General features: G+C 35.3%; 1 protein-coding gene and 1 pseudogene across 2 annotated transcripts in view; both read left to right on the top strand.

Moving 5' to 3' along the window:
* Positions 1 to 20,000, top strand: part of LOC142349456 (chromodomain-helicase-DNA-binding protein 1-like) — a 369,586-nt gene that overhangs the window by 203,142 nt on the left and 146,444 nt on the right. The gene's annotated exons all lie outside the window — the stretch shown is intronic.
* The window catches only part of LOC142349454 (uncharacterized), an 83,512-nt pseudogene that overhangs the window by 62,023 nt on the left and 1,489 nt on the right, over positions 1 to 20,000 (top strand).

Raw genomic sequence — 20,000 nt, 5'->3', positions numbered from 1 at the left:
CAATACCCTTGTGTGCTTTCAACATCTCACAGGAAATGTTATCGGGTCCACTTGCCTTGCCATTCTTCAACCTGCGGACAGCTTCAAGCACTTCTTCAAATAGAATTGGGCTCAGGTCAATCGGCAAGCTTTCAGCTGCTTCTTCGGGATCCAATCTCGTTAAGTTGCCTCTGTCCGCGAAGCTCTGCACTTCTTGGCCTTTGCGTTCAAGCCATGCCCGTTTGTCTGCACGTAGAGCTTTTCTGACTTCCTTACAGCAGTTTGTGAACTAACTGTAGATCGGCTCGTTTCCGGATAAGTTCCAGAGAATCTGGAGAAATCCAAGGTTTGTTCACTCGCTTGTCCGGAAGGAGGCATTTCACTGCTGCTTGGTTCAGGGCTTTTCGAAAATTGTCCTAAGACTGCTCTGTATTCTCGAAATCGCCGCTCTTATCAAGATGTAACTTGACCTCCTGCGTGAATAAGTCACGCGTTGTTTCATCTTGCAGCTTTGCAGAACTGATTCTGGGCGTGAAGCATGACTTTTTAGACAAAAGTTTCATAGATACTTCCGCAATGACCAGTTCGTGATCGGTAATTGTGGTTTTCCCTCTTCTGGACCTCACATTCGTCAGACATCCTCTGTATCTCTCTGCAAACAGAATGTGATCCAGCATCTTTTTTCGACAACTCGGATCGGGAGGGTTGGAGGTGTACCGATGCACTTGTCGATGCTGGAACCATGTACCACCTACGAGCAATTTGTGTGAAGTGCAAAATGATAACAACTTTTCAGAGTTTTCATTTTCTTCACCCATTCCAAACGGGCCTCTGCAGCTCATGGTGTCATTCAACTGGTGTCCAGGCTCTGCATTGAGGTCACCGATGACACAAATACGCTCCCTATGTTTGAAACTGGAAACTAGGTCTGAAAGTTGACTCCAAAACAAATCCTTCTCTTGGAGACTAGCTTCATTCGTAGGTGCGTAGCAGACAACAACAGCTAGATTGGCTCTCCTCTGAGCCGCGAACTTGACGTAGCAAATACGTTCACTTAGAGCCACTTGTTCTACGATGCTGTTTATCAATGACTTCTTTACAGCAACGCCCACTCCTCCTTGTCTCGACTTTACACCAGACAACCACGAGTCAGACAGGTAGAGCTTGTGGTCTCCGAGATCAATTTCTTGCTCCTGCAATCTCGTCTCCTGCACTCCCAGAATATCCAACTTGTATCGCGCCAGATCCATTTTCAAAGCCTCTAGAGATCCGGCTTGGGTCAGTGTTCTGACGTTTAAAGTTGCAATTCTGAGTTGGTTCCTCGGGAGATTCTTAGCACCCCTTACCCGGGACTCGGGGCCATGGTTGATTGTACTCATTGCTTTGGTGTTTGAAGGCTGAGATACGACTAGTTGCGCCACAAACTAGAAGACCAGTGCCTCGTTAGCTCGACCATGTGAGCGTAGAGCCGCAGCACATGACCTACCCCCAGGGGACACCACGTGGAGGTGAGGTTGGATTTTGTCCCCCACTACTACTACTACTACTACTACTACTACTACTACTACTACTACTACTACTACTACTACTACTACTACTACTACTACTACTACTACTACTACTACTACTGCTACTACTACTACTACTACTACCATTACTACTACTACTACTACTACTACTACCACTACTACTACTACTACTACTACTAATACTACTACTACTACTACGGCATTTCTGAATTTGGACCACCAAATCCACGGATTTAGCATACCCCCGCGAACAATGAAAACGCGTTCCGGGTCCAAAACACATGCCATAACGTGATAGGTCAACGTATTTGTAGCTCAAAAATCGAAAAAAGCCCCGAAAAAACAGTTCATAGGACCATTTTTAAGTTGATCGAAAATTTTTCAAATTATTTTTTTTTTGCAAATTTTGGTATTTTTTTAGACTTTTTCTCACAATTTTTCCAAAAAAATTGCATTCTGAATAAAGTAAGGCTCACGCACAATCCGTAGCAAATTGATTGATGGTTTTAAATTGAATATTCGAGGATTTATGAACCGAGCGGAGTAGGGTACCAAAAGCGGCCAAACACCACAAAAACTGCGAAATCCAGAAAATGCATTTTCTCCGCAAATACACGTTCTTTTGCAAAAATTTTTTGATATGTGTCCTGTCGGAGTACTTTAAAGCATATTTGGTATTTGCAAGATAGTGCGTAGTCTTTTTAGAAACGACCGTTTTTTCAGCTTTTGATTCAGGTTTGTACTAGTAGACCTCACCTGCAAAACCCAAGGATCCAAAAATAAGTGATTTGGCAAAAATCATCATAGAAACCTGAAATTTTGCATGTGCCTTCCCTTTAGTACAACAAACTCATATGCAAAGTTTTGAAACAAATGATCTTATTGATTTTGAGAAAAAAGGGTTGAAAAAAAAGCGTTCTTAATTTGGGAGGCGGAAGTTTCCCTTAGTCTGGCCACTTCAGCATTTCTCCTGAACCCATGAGAATTTGCCACTAAAACAACTCATTTGAAAGTCGAGATTTTAGGCACATGCCGGAGACAAATGCGGCCATAAAAAAAATGCCAGTGACAGTTTTTTTTTTTAAGAAGTTGTGTTGATGTCAATTTCGAAATCAGACCGTTCATCAGAAAACTTGAGGCCATTTCAAAGCAATAGTTATTTAACTTTTAAAAAAAGCTGCCTATGATTGCTGCTGTAATGCAGTGATGGTCTCCTTAAAAAAACAGACCTACAAGTTCTAGAAGGGGGCAAATTGAAACAATTTTTCTGCAAGGAAGTCCTAGAATTTTTCATTTTTGAATGATCACTGACACTGACTTAATTCGTTCTACGCCTCGTTTTTTTGCAGCGATCAGGTATTTATTTTTACCGGGATGAGGCTAAAGTAAAAAAAATCTGTAAAAAACGTTTTTGGTGATATTTAGAGCTTTTGATTGCATCAGCGAAATTTTTCTGAATTTGGGTATGGAAAATTATTCCAATTCCAATCCGCTTATATAAAAATACTCTAGGTACTCTAAACGTACCTAAATGGTCCAAAAGCGCAATTTTTATAATCTTAGCAGATTTGTCCGCAAATGGCATTGAAAAAAAAACATGGACCAATGGTTCTGCTTTTATATAAGTATTCGCATTTACTGCAAATCTATAAATCAAAAATATTTCAATTTGCTTTTCTCTAATCAATCCTGTACTTGAGATCTTCTACGCAAAAATTGGACACAAACAAATATGTCCACGTCAACTACAATGTAGGAGCTTTGCAACGATATGTGTTTCATTTGGTTAGTTATTCAATTAACATCCAATATCTTTACTTTTTACAAAAATTTTTAGAAATCAGCACGAAAAATGACAGTTTAGAAAAAAAGTGATACTTACAGCCCTCTTACGATCCCAATTAGCTAATGGCTGCAACAAAGGGATTCTTGTCTTCAAAGTGGACTATATATCAATTCACTTGAGTGATTATTCGTTGAGAAATTTTACATCATATACAAATCGAAATTTCAACTCGCTGACCAGTGCTTCTAGGAGACATAAACGCACCTAAACGGTCAAAAAGTGCCTGTTTCTTTTTCCTTGCGCAATTGTCTACACAAGAGCTTTTCAAAGCTTTATATAGGGTTATTGTACCAGTCTTAAAAGTGGGCGGACTCAGCCACTATTTACCAAGTCATAATAGCTTCGATTTTTCTTTTATCTTTGAAGCCACTTTAGGTACCCTTGAAGCAATCGTTTACAAAAAATAAAACATACGACTGCAAAGCCTATCTAAAATGCATTAAAATGAGCTATAAAGAACGCAAATTGAGCTAATATTTGTTACGTTCTGAGTAAAACAAACAAACATCGAATCTTGTCTATTTTGGGCCTAAGCGTTCAAAAGGTCGTTTCATGGTCAAAGTGGTCAAAAAACGCATGTTATATTATCATCGCGCAATTTTGTAAACAAGATCTTTTCGAAACTTTATATAGAGCTATTGTACTATTAAAAAAAGTGGGTAGACTTAGCCAATATTTACCAAGTCATAAACGACTCGATTTTTCTTTTATGTTTGATGCCAATTTAGGTACCCTTGAGGCTTTTATTCATAAAAGTAAAAAAAATGGCTGCAAGTCCTATTTTATGAGCTTTAAAGTGAGCTATATATGAAGCAATGTAAAACAATATTTGTTACCTTTTCAAAAAAAACAATCACTAGTTCTATCTTGCCTTTTTTGGACCTAAGCGTTCAAAGAGGCGTTTCATGTTCAAAGCGGCCAAAAAATGCCTGTTTTATTATCTTCGCCCAATTTTCAATACAAAAAAACTTCAAAAATTTATATACTGCAATAATGTCGATCTTAAAATTGGTCAAAAATACCCTCAGGATGACAGAATAGATAGAAAACTTGAAAATATTTCGTTTCTCCAGGTATTTTTGCTTCCTAGAGCAAAAGTTTAGAGAAAGAAAGTGCAAATTTATTGTTTTAATATAATCTCCCACATTGAAGAAGTTCAAAAATACAATTTTTAACTCATTGGACGCCTATTTATACACCACAGGATGACAGAATACATAGAATCCTTGAAATTCGTTTCTCCAGGTATTTTTCTCCCTAAAGCAATGTTTTTCCGCAAAAAGTCTGGAATTTTTTATTAGCGCAAAATGACGCACGCAAAAGAGGTTTGTGATGAGGGGTCAAAAAAAAATCCCCAGTGGGCCAAATGGCCCACTGGGGATTTTTTTTATGTTTTTTGCAAATAATTTTTTTTCTAAAAGTAGGCAATTTATCAAGTGAAACTGAGTTTCGGTGCAAAAATTTGACATTTGGAGGAAACTGGCGGTTAGCACATCTTCTCTCAAGGCCATTTCTTTTCCTGGAAAGCCAAAATGTTTGAGATAAAACAGTGATATCGTGCAAACAGTTCTTCAAAAAAGGATCTCATTGAAAAATTTTTCGAAAACTTTTGTGAAAAGAGTGTTTTTACAAATCGCCAAATGCATGAAACGCTAATGTAACAAAACACTTGAAACTCACAAATAACAGACTAGTCCAATTGCAGCCAGAACTTCCAAAACAACGCAAAAAACATTGTTTTTTTTAATAGGAACAATATTTTTTTTCACGGCTCTCCACGTCAGAACGAAATACGGCTGTCTTTCCGTAATACGCCTGGAATTTTTTATTAGCGCAAAATGACGCACGCAAAAGAGGTTTGGGATGAGGGGTCAAAAAAAACCCCAGTGGGCCAAATGGCCCACTGGGGATTTTTTTAAGGTTTTTTGCAAATCATTTTTTTCTAAAAGTAGGCAATTTATCAAGTGAAACTGAGTTTCGGCGCAAAAATTTGACATTTGGAGGAAACTGGCGGTTAGGACATCTTCTCTCAAGGCCATTTCTTTTCCTGGAAAGCCAAAATGTTTGAGATAAAACAGTGATATCGTGCAAACAGTTCTTCAAAAAAGGATCTCATTGAAAAATTTTTCGAAAACTTTTGTGAAAAGAGTGTTTTTACAAATCGCCAAATGCATGAAACGCTAATGTAACAAAACACTTGAAACTCACAAATAACAGACTAATCCAATTGCAGCCGGAACTTCCAAAAAAAACGCAAAAAACGTTGTTTTTTAGTTGTTTTTTTAATAGGAACAATATTTTTTTTCACGGCTCTCCACGTCAAAACGAAATACGGCTGTCTTTCCGTAATACGCCTGGAATCTTTTTTATTAGCGCAAAATGACGCACGCAAAAGAGGTTTGGGATGAGGGGTCAAAAAAAATCCCCAGTGGGCCAAATGGCCCACTGGGGATTTTTTTAATGTTTTTTGCAAATCATTTTTTTCCAAAAGTAGGCAATTTATAAAGTGAAACTGAGTTTCGGTGCAAAAATTTGACATTTGGAGGAAACTGGCGGTTAGCCGATCTTCTCTCAAGGCCATTCGTTTTCCTGGAAAGCCAAAATGTTTGAGATAAAACAGTGATATAGTGCAAACAGTTCTTCAAAAAAGGATCTCATCGAAAAATTTTTCGAAAACTTTTGTGAAAAGAGTAACTTTACAAATCGCCAAATGCATGAAACGCTAATGTAACAAAACACTTGAAACTCACAAATAAAAGACTAATCCAATAGCGGCCAGAACTTCCAAAAAAACGCAAAAAACGTTGTTTTTTTAGTTGTTTTTTTATTAGGAACAATATTTTTTTTCACGGCTCTCCACGTCAAAACGAAATACGGCTGTCTTTCCGTAATACGCCTGGAATTTTTTATTAGCGCAAAATGACGCACGCAAAAGAGGTTTGGGATGAGGGGTCAAAAAAAATCCCCAGTGGGCCAAATGGCCCACTGGGGATTTTTTTAATGTTTTTTGCAAATCATTTTTTTCTAAAAGTAGGCAATTTATCAAGTGAAACTGAGTTTCGGTGCGAAAATTTGACATTTGGAGGAAACTGGCGGTTAGCCGATCTTCTCTCAAGGCCATTTCTTTTCCTGGAAAGCCAAAATGTTTGAGATAAAACAGTGATATCGTGCAAACAGTTCTTCAAAAAAGGATCTCATTGAAAAATTTTTCGAAAACTTTTGTGAAAAGAGTGTTTTTACAAATCGCCAAATGCATGAAACGCTAATGTAACAAAACACTTGAAACTCACAAATAACAGACTAATCCAATTGCAGCCGGAACTTCCAAAAAAACGCAAAAAACGTTGTTTTTTAGTTGTTTTTTAATAGGAACAATATTTTTTTTCACGGCTCTCCACGTCAAAACGAAATACGGCTGTCTTTCCGTAATACGCCTGGAATTTTTTATTAGCGCAAAATGACGCACGCAAAAGAGGTTTGGGATGAGGGGTCAAAAAAAATCCCCAGTGGGCCAAATGGCCCACTGGGGATTTTTTTAATGTTTTTTGCAAATCATTTTTTTCTAAAAGTAGGCAATTTATCAAGTGAAACTGAGTTTCGGTGCAAAAATTTGACATTTGGAGGAAACTGGCGGTTGGCACGTCTTCTCTCAAGGCCATTTCTTTTCCTGGAAAGCCAAAATATTTGAGATAAAACAGTGATATCGTGCAAACAGTTCTTCAAAAAAGGATCTCATTGAAAAATTTTTCGAAAACTTTTGTGAAAAGAGTAACTTTACAAATCGCCAAATGCATGAAACGCTAATGTAACAAAACACTTGAAAATCACAAATAACAGACTAGTCCAATTGCAGCCAGAACTTCCAAAACAACGCAAAAAACATTGTTTTTTTAATAGGAACAATATTTTTTTTCACGGCTCTCCACGTCAGAACGAAATACGGCTGTCTTTCCGTAATACGCCTGGAATTTTTTATTAGCGCAAAATGACGCACGCAAAAGAGGTTTGGGATGAGGGGTCAAAAAAAAATCCCCAGTGGGCCAAATGGCCCACTGGGGATTTTTTTAATGTTTTTTGCAAATCATTTTTTTCTAAAAGTAGGCAATTTATCAAGTGAAACTGAGTTTCGGTGCAAAAATTTGACATTTGGAGGAAACTGGTGGTTAGCACATCTTCTCTCAAGGCCATTTCTTTTCCTGGAAAGCCAAAATGTTTGAGATAAAACAGTGATATAGTGCAAACAGTTCTTCAAAAAAGGATCTCATCGAAAAATTTTTCGAAAACTTTTGTGAAAAGAGTAACTTTACAAATCGCCAAATGCATGAAACGGTAATGTAACAAAACACTTGAAACTCACAAATAAAAGACTAATCCAATTGCGGCCAGAACTTCCAAAAAAGCGCAAAAAACGTTGTTTTTTTAGTTGTTTTTTTATTAGGAACAATATTTTTTTTCACGGCTCTCCACGTCAAAACGAAATACGGCTGTCTTTCCGTAATACGCCTGGAATTTTTTATTAGCGCAAAATGACGCACGCAAAAGAGGTTTGGGATGAGGGGTCAAAAAAAAACCCCAGTGGGCCAAATGGCCCACTGGGGATTTTTTTAATGTTTTTTGCAAATCATTTTTTTCTAAAAGTAGGCAATTTATCAAGTGAAACTGAGTTTCGGTGCAAAAAATTGACATTTGGAGGAAACTGGCGGTTAGCCGATCTTCTCTCAAGGCCATTCGTTTTCCTGGAAAGCCAAAATGTTTGAGATAAAACAGTGATATAGTGCAAACAGTTAATAATAATCAAAAAAAGTTTGCCAGAAATTAAAAATTCTCAAGATTGTTGCCAGATTCTCGCAAGATTTTGAATCTGGATTAAAAAAATTTCTCTTGATTATCAATTTGGTAACTTGTTTTTATTAGCGATATTGTGTCTCAAAAAAGTTTTCTAGAGTGTTTTTAAATTCATTTTACTTGTTTTCTTGCGTTGATATCTTGCAAGATTGCAGCAAGTATCTTGCAAGTTTTGAATCATCTCAAAATATTCTAGCAAGATCTGAATGCGTTCATCTTTAGGAAACGACTTCACTGATTTGAAAATAAACGCAAAACACGCCAAATAACCCATGAAAACATCATTAGCACAATCTGAAAGACCAAAACACGATGAGAAGCTTGCTCGAGAGAATGCCCAACATAATCTTAGAATTCGACCTACGTGGACAGATACATCACGAGGAAGTCATTTCCTAGCTTCACAACTGCTGCCGACTGCTTCGATTTAAATAGAGGAAAGACATGTTTGTTATAGCTGTTTGTCAAAGTTATGCCTGTTATGTTTAACAATTGACCTGCACTGCCACATAAATTTGGGCGAATTTTTTTTCGTGTTTGGTGTTTGTTAAATTTCTGGTCGAATTTTTGCATTTTAATCATTAAACTTTTGAAAGTCTTGAAAATGAGAAGTGTCTTTCTTTTGTCGTAGTTTCACAACCCTTTTTAGCCCAATTTCTGATTCGGCCATCATCCCCATAACACTTACCCAAATTCCAAGGAGTAGTAGGAGTGGAGTAGGAAAATGGGCACCGGGCCAATTCCGAAATTGGTCAAAAAATCCATTTCTGAATTTGGGCAACCCTCTTCTGAATTTGGGAGGCGGAAGTTTTTCGTAAAATGGTCTTCTTAATTTGGGTAAAGTGTTTTTCACGGCTATTCTGAAAATGGTCGAAGAAATTGCCCAAATTCAGAAAAGGCTACTACTACTACTACTACTACTACTACTACTACTACTGCTACTACTACTACTACTACTACTACTACTACTACTACTACTACTACTACTACTTCTACTACTACTACTACTACTACTACTACTGCCACTACTACTACTATTACTACTACCACTACTACTACTACTACTACTACTACTACTACTACTGCTACAACTACTACAACTACCACCACTATAGTTTGCGCACGTTTCTTGTTTCAGCGTTGCATGCTCTAACCGGAATTCAAGAAATATTGAAAGTTCCTTTGGGGTTTTTGAAGTAAGTTCAGTACCTTTGTCAGTTAATACCAGAGTGGGTTTTATGAATACCACATAAACCGTTGCATTACAAACCTTTATAATGTTTCGGCAGAACTAAAGTGAGTGTCTGGGCAAAACTATACTTACTAGACATGTCCATTCCTGTTAGTATGTATGACAAACCTCCAGGTTTTGGTAATGGTTCCATTATGTCATTTTGTAACATATTTGCTGTATTCTTGCATTTGAACTTACTGGAAATAACTTGAAAATAAAATTGCATTTGTAGTACTTGGTGTTTTTGAAATTTTGCATGAAGACAAGTCAGATAGTTGTTAATGTATTGAATGAGAAAATCTGTGAAGCTGGGGAGATAATAATTTCGTTCAAATTAACGCATCGTCTTTTGTAGTACAAAAGGAACTTTTATTTTATAGTTATCTATTCTATAAATGAAATCGGTTAGTCTTTGGTACCACAATTTGCTTTATGTAGTTTTTACCAGTATTGTCAAAGATCTTTTTGCGCAATAGACCATTATCAACCATAAATCGATTAAAATGTTTATGAAGTTTCTGTAAGTTGTATGAACTGTGCTCACGTTTGGCCATTTATTGTTATTCAGTCAATGCAGAACTTCTTGAACGTCTTTCGTCTTTCGAACGGTTTCTGTTGTGTCTTTTTTGTCTACCAAATTAATTTAATAGTTGAATTGTCGAAATCAATGGAAATTAACTCAAAGAAAGTATTTATGCTGAGTTCTTTCAGCCGTGTAAATTCCCTAACTTGAATGTCAACAAAATTTTATACAGTTCCAATGGTAAATGTTGGTATTATAAAGTCTGGTTCCAGACAATTTAAAGCATTATGTGGTTTATTTGCCAAGACCTCTATCTCGATATCGAATGGTTTCCTTCAGTTTTGTATCAGGATTCAGATAAAAACGTGATATATAGTCTGCTGCAGCATTTGCCTATCCAGATATATGCCCCAGGAAAAAATTAATTGAAAGAACATAAAAAAACAGAATCCCAAAGGTTTCTGCCATTTTTTAGATTGGAAGAAACGGGTAACACGTTTATTATCAGACAATACTGTAATGGTTTTATCATAAAATGCTAGCTGAATGCCGAAGAAAATTTTTGCTTCAATTGAATGCTTCAACTGCGCTGTTGAAAACAAACGTGAGGCAAAAGCTAACGGTGCATATGTTTTGCTTTTCGCCGTTGAGCTATCATGGGGCTCTTCTATAAATAATATGAACCCAGCAGCATATAAACTTGCATCACACACAAATCAGAATAGGCAATGCGGTTTAGCCATTTTCAAAGATGGTCTGCACGCTTTGTCTAAATCAGTTTTAAATTTTGACAGACTAACTTTGTGTTTATTAGTAATCAGAAAGCTTTAAGCAACATTTAAAGATTCTTTAAGCAACATTTAAAATAAAAGATGTAATTCATTGCGAGATTTGGAATGAACTTCAAAAAAGTATTGCATCAAGCCAATACAACGTCGAACTTTTTTCAGCGTTTTGGACAGTTTAAATAACTGAAAAAATTTTTCATTTTTGGTTTATTCCATAGACATTCCGGAGATATTCCATCTGCTGAAGTTGTATGACCAAGAGACTGTATTTTTGGTATTCTGAACCTATATTTGTCAATTGACAACTTGAAACATAAGTTTAGAATACACTTAAAGTACGTTTAAGGTTGTCAATTAATGCTTCCCTATCTGTTGCTCAACTACCAAAGTCATCAAAGCATACAAAACCTTTGTCACTTGCCACACAAGGTTGTAGGCGTTTGCTTACACAAGAGCTAAATCTGTTGGTGAGCGGTTTAGACCATGCGCTAATTGTCTGAATGCAAAAGTTCGTCCAATAAAAATAAACGACAAATTTGCATACTCAATTCGTCAGTACTATTCATTGAAAAAAGGCTAAACTACAGTCCATTTTTGCAAAAATTCACTTTCCAGCAAGATGTGCAGTTGCGTCTGCCATTGTAGGTATAAGGAACTGATTATTCTTATAGTCATAACGCAGTAAATGACATAATTTGTCATAACTCAATCAGAATTCCCACTTTTGCCGAAGATTTCATTTGGACAAAAATTGATGAACAGTATTTCAAAAACAGAAGTGTTATGATAATACCATAGTAATCCATGAAATTTAATTCAGCTAAAATTTCACCCCAAATATTTTTTGGGGTGTTAGAAGTTGATGAGTATATAGGACGATCATCATCTGTAGTCAACTTCACCAAATAATCTGTAATTTTGCATAATTTCAAACTGTGTCCAAAAAAAATAAAAAAAAATGAACCAAGAAAGATTTTCCATTTTTTAATGTTCATTTTTAGTAAATTGTGATTTCTTATAATTGAATTTCATTGAAAAATTGCTTCAGTGCTCAGCATCCAATGTTGAATCAAGTTGTTCATGCTCTTTGAGTTTTTTCAATATATCATCGATTGTTTTCCAAGCTCATGGTAAGATTATCACCATTGGAGCAAATTCTGGTTTTGGAAAACAAAATTGGTCTCCTGGCATCCAAATTTGTTGCATCACAGAATTTTTGTGTTTTTGGAAATCTTTTTCTGATAAAAAGTCTGTGATTGAAGATAAAAGGCATGGATGAATTGAATTAACATTAGTTGTTGGAGCTGTAGTCATAATTAGAAATTTAACGTCTCGATTTTTGTCGAAATAGTAACCGGATATGGATTCAGATTAAAAACTCTAACAGTTTTTCTTAGATTTTCATCTAGCTGAATCAATAAAGACATTCCACGGAAACTTTTCTTCCTTTAAAACAGTAATGAGGGGTCTTTTGGTCCGTACGTAAGCTTAAACCTGCCATCAGGTTTCGCTATTAGCACTTATATAATTGGTTGTTGATTTGGCCTCAAAACGCTTTTACTAACAGTTTCAAGTACGAAGTTAATTTGACTTCAATTATTGTTTTTAGGATTTAATTTATTGATTAGCAATGTAAAATATGGTAGCTATTGGTAATTTTTCTGCGGGATAAAATATACAATCGTTTTTGCAAAATCTGGTTTGCTCCAAATTGTTGAGCTCATCAGACTGAAATAAACAAACCTTCCTTCTAATTATTCAATCCCAATAGAATGCAAAGTTTTAATTTTCCACAAACATTGATTTTTTGACCATCAAAAACTCTGTCTTCAGGTGGATCCGAAGTGTCAAGGACTTTGATACTCGCTGGACTGCAACTTTTGATTTTGTACCTGAGTTCAGGAAATGGTACTAGAAAAAGCACCTGTGTCAATAAGGGTTTTGAAGGTATTACCTTATTAGTGTAGAGGCACATTGAAAAGATGATAACAAAATTTGACAAAGAAAAAGCTGTATTATTTGTAAGTGCCTTTGAAAAAGGCTGCTGTATTTTTAGTTATTTGACTTCGTTGTTACGAAAGGTACATTTCTACCTCTTTGCGGCGGAGTTTTAAATCAACATTGGTTCTGAACGTGACCGTGAGGTCCACATGTTTGACATATAGTTTCTTTGAATCGAACTCTATGCCTTCTGTTCAGGAATCTTCCTCTGAACCGTGTTTGATAATAATCACCACTTTTTTGATGTTGCCTATTTGGAAAACTTTGTCTGTTTAATGGTTGAAGGCAGTTGCGTTGCCCAATATGATATATTCTTCTCTTCTTACTATTGTCTATTTTCTGTCTACCGTTTTTCACACTTAATTTCATCCGGCTCATTTGTTTACTTAGACCTCGTCAGCGTGTTGCCAATTGTCAGTAGCTCTTGTCATATTGTTAAAAGCTGCTGTGAGATTGCTTGATGATGGATGCTGTGTTAGAGCGTCAAATCCAGTTGTGCTAGTTTCTTCATCGGTAAGAATGCTTTTCGAAACCAATCAAGTTGAAACAGAGGAGCAGATATCAATAATCGCAGTTGTGTCCGGTTGTATTCAAAGTTTGATGCGTATATGCGCCCGCATACCTCTAATAAAAGCGTTTAGAATTCTACCTGTTCTCCCATATGAAAAATCATCACCGTGAGAATTAGCAGAAGCCATATTTGCTAATTGGGTCAAATCAGTAAGAAAATCCTGTGGAGTTTCTTTGGATATTTTAATTTTTAATATCCCGAAGTTTCACTTTGTACAATTCTACGCTATTTGAACTGAGATACCAAGTATCAAGACTTGCAAGCACCATAGTCAGCGTGTTGCGTTCAGTGTCAGGTAATTTAGGGAAAAAATTGCACCGTTTTGGAGGTGTTTTTCAAGATGACTAACGCGTCCAACTGCTGGTACTTGTGCAAGTTCAATTGAGCTCTCTAATTGCTCTAGAAAAATACTAAAGTCCTCAAAAGGGCCACCACAAAAAAGTTAGAGGCTATCTGTGGCAATGAAGCAGGTGCTACACCTCAGATAGCCAATGCAATTGCAGTTGCTGCTGCAGCGTCCGCTGCCATTTAAATGTTTTTTTCTCATTATGAAAAATTTAATTTTATGGAAAATTCTAAAACTGGTTCAAATCTAAAGTAGGTATCTGCGAGGAAATTGTTTTTGTTCTAGAGGTAATAATAAAACTATTCAATTGATCTAAACTTTCGAATTGATTTAGAGTTTGAATCACATCTTGACTTTATGCAATGAAAAGATATTTGCCTTTGCTTTTTGAAATTTCGACATATAAATTTTTATGCGTAACATTGGTAATTTGCATAATTTCAGACGAAAGAAAGGAGTGATAATTATTCGTCTAGTCTGAAAGACATTTTGGGCTATAATTGAATCGTCGTATTTCCGAGATCCACGCCAGGCCAAATTTCGTCTGTAAAAAGAGACACTTTCTATTATCTATGACATAAATGAAACCCGAGTTTGTTTTTTAACGAACTCACAACGTTGCCTTGCAAAGGTCCTTCTTTATCACCCATTCTTATTTTTGTTTTCCGTCTTTTAACATAAACAGCTTTAACATCTCTGCTATTCCCGTCATCATTTTGCGTTTCTCTTTCTCTATAGATAAAATTATTGTTTATAATTTTCAGATGCTGGTTCCGTGCAGAGACCGAATCAATTCAACTAATAAATTCAGCGAATATATTCAGCATTGCAAATAATCCAACTGTTTTACGAAATTCCATTTCTCCAACAACATCTTTTTGTCAACTTCTACAAACAGCAATTCTGTTATTTTTCAGTGACTAACTACATTAAAATTTATCCAAAAGCAATCTAGAAATTTATTTTCTTTCAAACTCAATCCAATTTATTCAGAGAGAAATTATGTAATAATTTATCCATGACAAAAACAATCAGTTGAACCTTGTTTTTTTCATTAAAATAATTGCTGAACACAGACAGAACTTAAAATTCATTCATCAGATGTGTGAGATGATGAAAAAATGCAGGCAAAATGATTTTTTACTAATTGGACTGATAAACTATCTAGGCCAGTTGATTTCTTTTCAGCTTCACTACAGTAGTACTATTTTCGTGTTCAGTTACAGGCATCAAAATTATTTCTCATTCACGAGTTCTCATTTTCTGGGAAAAATTTGTTCTTGCTTGGCTTTCTCCTTCAGCAACAAGATATATTTCAATATTTGCAAATTATTCTTGAGAACAATTGTACTTTCTTTGTACTTTGTTGCTTCGAATGAAAAACCTTTCCAACAACGTGAAGAAGGTGTGGTTTACATGCAAACGTCTGTTGGAAGTGCCTAGTATAGAACACTCTTTAGAACCCTTGATCATATTTGTTGCTATAGAGCCCTGCATTTCTGAAACGTTTTAGGCATCCAGCTTCATTTGGTGATCTTCTGAAGAAATTATTCCTCCTGATGACAAAATTTTTGGTTTTTGAATTGAGCCATTGTACTTTTTGATTAATTTTAAGACTTTCGTTTACAGTGAACCTGCCCATGGTATAGCACCGATGCAGTTAGTTAAGTTCAGGAACATCGAGTTCAAATCTTCCGCAGTTCTGCATTTGGCAAATCAGTTCGTACAACATTTTCTGGCGCTTATTGTTGCAAGTTAGGAAGCTAATTCGTTTCTGAAAAATTATTTGCTTTGTTGGTGTGCACGGAAACGGTCTAATATAGATAGCGAATTAACATTTGATGGAAAAAAATGAGGACAACAAGTTGAATGTTCAAGTAAAAACACTGATGTATCTCTGAAGCTGGTTGTTTTCATAATTATTAAGACCAAAGCCGCGGTCAAGTAGAATTTTTCGATACTGTTCAGCAAAATTATGTTTTTTCAAAAGTTCAACCTTCACTTCTCCTAGGATATCATTCGTATCGTCAATGAACCCAAATATAGAATTAGAAGGTGAGTTATAGACACATCCACAGAAAAAGGTTGAGTTAGAGTTCACTCTAGTAAAATGATGTTTATTGCTCTATTCAGCGATAACAGTTTCTCTCTCAGCGTTGTATGAACCATCGTAACTAAATTTTTATGGTTCTTTTCAATTGTAAAATTCAAGCAGATGTAGTTCAGCGATTGAAAAAGTTTTTGTTGGTACGGAAGATTGATGACAGTAGTTGACTATGAGACAAAAACAGGTTAGATCATCGAAGTTTTTGTTACTTGAGCGAATTCTGAAGTGAAAAATGAAATGATACTTAGCTCTGGTCTCATTATGCGCTTAAGAATTGAACGAAGATCTCCATTTAAAAAGAACAAACACAAAATGCATCAATCACAATGTTTGGAAATTATAATTAAACTTCATACAAATTTTAATACACTTATTTTTATCGTTAGTATCATGTAAGATCAATTTTTCTTCAATTGAGAATTCAGACATAGCAATTGAGAGACTCCGAAGACCCAAAAGAAAGGTTCTGAATACACTTACCATTAATTTACAGAGTTTTTCTGTTATTCTCTTCTTTTTCCTTTCATCTAATCGACTTTTTGTGCCGTCTTCGACTGTGGTTTTATTTATACGGATTCCTCCGCTTCGATTTGTCAACTGATGGAACACATTGATATTTCGCCATCCTCGATAAGGGAATGCTACATCGTTTGGCGGTGGCCAAGTGCTGCTTGGTACGGGAACACCTTTTATGTGAATGTTGTCCCGCTGTCCTCGTTGCTCAATTGCATCTGCCTCAAAGATGCCTTGACCAAACGGAGGAATGTTCTGCGGGGATGTCATTTGAGCAAGCTTCTCGGACGCACAGAACCCCCAATGAAACGGACCGTCCGTGAACTCTTTCGGAATTCTTTCGGGGATGAAGGCTCTTGATAACACCACAAACTTTCCGTCTTCATCCTGGTTGTCACATCCCACAAGATGATAAATTTCTTTATGCAGTCCATGTCCAGTCTGCAAATTTTTGCTTATTTTTCCGTTGATCATAAAATAAATTTTCAATAAATTTGTCACAACAATTAGACTAACTGAGCAGGCTATTTTCTTTGCTGCCCAGACTATCCGACTCTGGTGTCCCAGTGTGTAGTATCTCAAACAAACTGTTCGGAAACTTCATAAACTCTTCAGATATATTGCGTACTGCACAGAATATTTCAGCATACATCTCAAAGTTTGTCCAAAAGTTTTTTTTGCTCAGGTAGGGAAAGACTATTATTTTTCCGAAGGTTATTTTAAAACATTTTTGAGCTTAATTTCTTCAAATATAATTCTTAAAAAATTTAGAACCCCCATTTTTATATAACATTACCAGCAAAAACAACAGCTTTTGTTTAACATTAACAGTAAACAGCTTTTTTTGCAATATTTCGCAGCAAACAAAATTTAGCTTAGCGGCTTGACAATTTTTTAACCAATGGCCGCTGAGAGCAGAAAATGGCTGCTTACACGCTAGAAACAGCAAACAATTAATTGACCGGAAATGATCGTAATGATTAGATAGATATCTCAAGATCACATCTATAATATTGGAATCACTTTTTAGAAATGAAAATGTCTCTGTTTTTTCCCCGGTTTGAAACAAATTAAACTAATGAAATCTTTAACAATCTGATTTTTTCAAAATGCAGTTGGAAGTTTTTCACAAAAAGTTTACAGAATGAAAGAAATCATGAATTGTAAAAATAAAAGATTATGACAAAATTGTCTGTTCGGAAAGACGTTTCCTTAAAGTTGATATTTATTTAGGTGTGTCAAATCAAAATGATTATGAATTTCATTTCAAACAATTCACGCCAAAATTTTTTTTATAGTAATTACGTTACGTGACAAAGAAAAGATACGATATTAACTTTCAAACATTTGTCTCTCTGAAGGTTTGACGTTTTTTTTATCTAGCAATTAATTCACACTGGTGTTTCGCATTGATGTCTTCTGTAATTTAATGCTATAAACAAGTAAAGACCGGTTGTACAAAGAGCCTTTTAATGTCAAACAAACAGCAGTTGAGAAGAGGGGCATAGAGTTGAAAATCCTTTTTCATTTTTGTCCAAATTTTGGACCGAGAAAAAACAGAATGTTCATTTCAGCAAACGATTAACGAAAAAAATCCTTAGTTACCCGAAGAAAATGATTTTCGTATACTGTATGCAATTATTTACCAAAAAGGGGTCCTAGCGTGATAAAAGAACATAACACGTTTTCACGTTATAACGAAAAACGTAAAGATGGTCCCTATAGGAAATCAGATAAAATCAATTCCCATATTCTCTTTTCTGATATCTGGCAGAGGAAGGGTCGAACTTGGTATTCTCTCAAACCATCCGAAAAAATAAAGATAAATAAACAATAAAGAAACTGATTTTTGCCAGTCCTAAGAGTTTATGTCTCCTTCGATCTTGCTTCAAAAAATGCCAGGCTCGACAAAGGTTTTTCAAGAAGAGAGAATTAAGTTTTCAAATGAGGTTGTAGACTTGGGCATAGATTTACACACATAGTATTTAATAATGCCTAAACGAACAGTTCACGAAGTGCATATTTAGCATATAGGAAAATCATAATATCTCAAAAAAAACATTTTGTCTAATTTTCTGAATAAATAGTGTGATGAGTATTTTGAAAGCGAAAGAACTCTGCCAAGTTCCTCGCACTTTGTCATCAGCTTCGCTGTATTACACTTTTACTATCTTTAAAACTATTGGAGCGCCCAAAATTGAAAGTCACTGAATCAAACAGAAATTATCAACAAAATTCTTTTCAATTCTGTAAAATCCTAAGCAAATAAAATTCCATGGGAATTTGGGTTTCAAGTTGAGCGCAATGACCAAAAACTATTGAACAATTTAGTTTTTTTCAATGGAACTTTTGGTCTGACTCTTTCTTCATTCTTATAACAAGAATGATATAAACAATTCTATAGTAATAAAAGGAGTAAAAGTTTACAATATCTAGTAATCAGGAGAGAACATTAGAAATACTGTTTTCTAATTATTTTGCTTTTGGAATCATTTTTTTGTAAAGTTATAAATAAATTTTGCATCCTTTTGCTTTTAAAAAAATTGTGTACTCTGATATATTTTTGTAATCCTTTAGTTTCATTTGTATATCATTTATAGATTTTTTGGGTTAGCCAGGCCCTTCACCTAAAACTGTTAATCACTGTTTCTCTTTTTTCTACCTGCAATTTGTAAAATGGAGGTTGCCTTCAGGTGCCATCAAAAATTTCTTCTATTTTCTTCTACAGTGCGAAAAGAAAAACTGAATATTTGACTGAACAAAAAAACCGCTTCACAATTCTATTCCTTCATCTTGCAAAAAGGTTTGAACACTTACAGATTATAATATAAATCGCATATAATGATTTAAAACGATTTAAAAAGACTGACATTTTTGAAGAAATCTTAAAATCTGCCAATTTGCGTCTTTTTTGGCCTTTAGTTGGACAATTTTAAGATCAACGAAGATTTATGGTGTTTTGGATTTTATACCAGTCTCAAATACAAATATAGGTGAGGGCAACAAACTTTTCGTATGGCCCCAGAAAACAGTTGGCAATTGCCGCTGGTTTTTTGTTATTATTTATAATACTGCAGGCTTTTAGTCTTTAGGCTTTTCAGTTTTTTAACCAACTCTTTTTGTTTTTGCTTTTCGGTTGTTCAACAAAATGTCATCCGAACAATTGTGCAAAATCTTTCAACTCCAACTGTTCTCAGTTGGAGTTAAAATTTTTTGCACAATTGATCGATGAAATTTTCGATCGTCTGCCAAAAATTTTGTATCGATTTTAGAATCATATCAAACTTCCCCAAATTCTTCCTCCAGTAGTGTAGTTTGGATTCTACATTCAAAAATATTTGCCTAATTTTCACGCACAGCTGCTGTAGTTTGAGACTACGCCCGTCGTTTATTGATTCAAATTTGATTCAGTTTAAAAACTGTTGTCATCTTATACTTAAACCTACAAAACAGAAAAACTTGCTTTTTCCGCTCAATCGTTTTTTATAAGGAGAGTTCCAAATTTTTGTTCTTTGCGCAATTTATTTAATCAACAAATCATTCGAAAATGTTCTTTATGATATTCTGTGGAATTTGTGTTGAAGCATTCGGAAAAAATATGAAAACATTTTGTTTGATTTGTTATTGTTCATAGGTAATTTGTTCACACTTTACAATACACCAATATTTGCATGCCTCACAATCTATCCGATTACTCCTGCTACAACCGCCTTTTCCA

This window comes from Convolutriloba macropyga, chromosome 11 (genome assembly GCF_964194025.1).
Source record: "Convolutriloba macropyga chromosome 11, txConMacr16.3, whole genome shotgun sequence".
In the NCBI taxonomy this organism is placed as follows: Eukaryota; Metazoa; Xenacoelomorpha; order Acoela; family Convolutidae; genus Convolutriloba; species Convolutriloba macropyga.
Note: the sequence above shows the minus strand (reverse complement) of the source record. Positions and strands in the feature narration are given on the sequence as shown.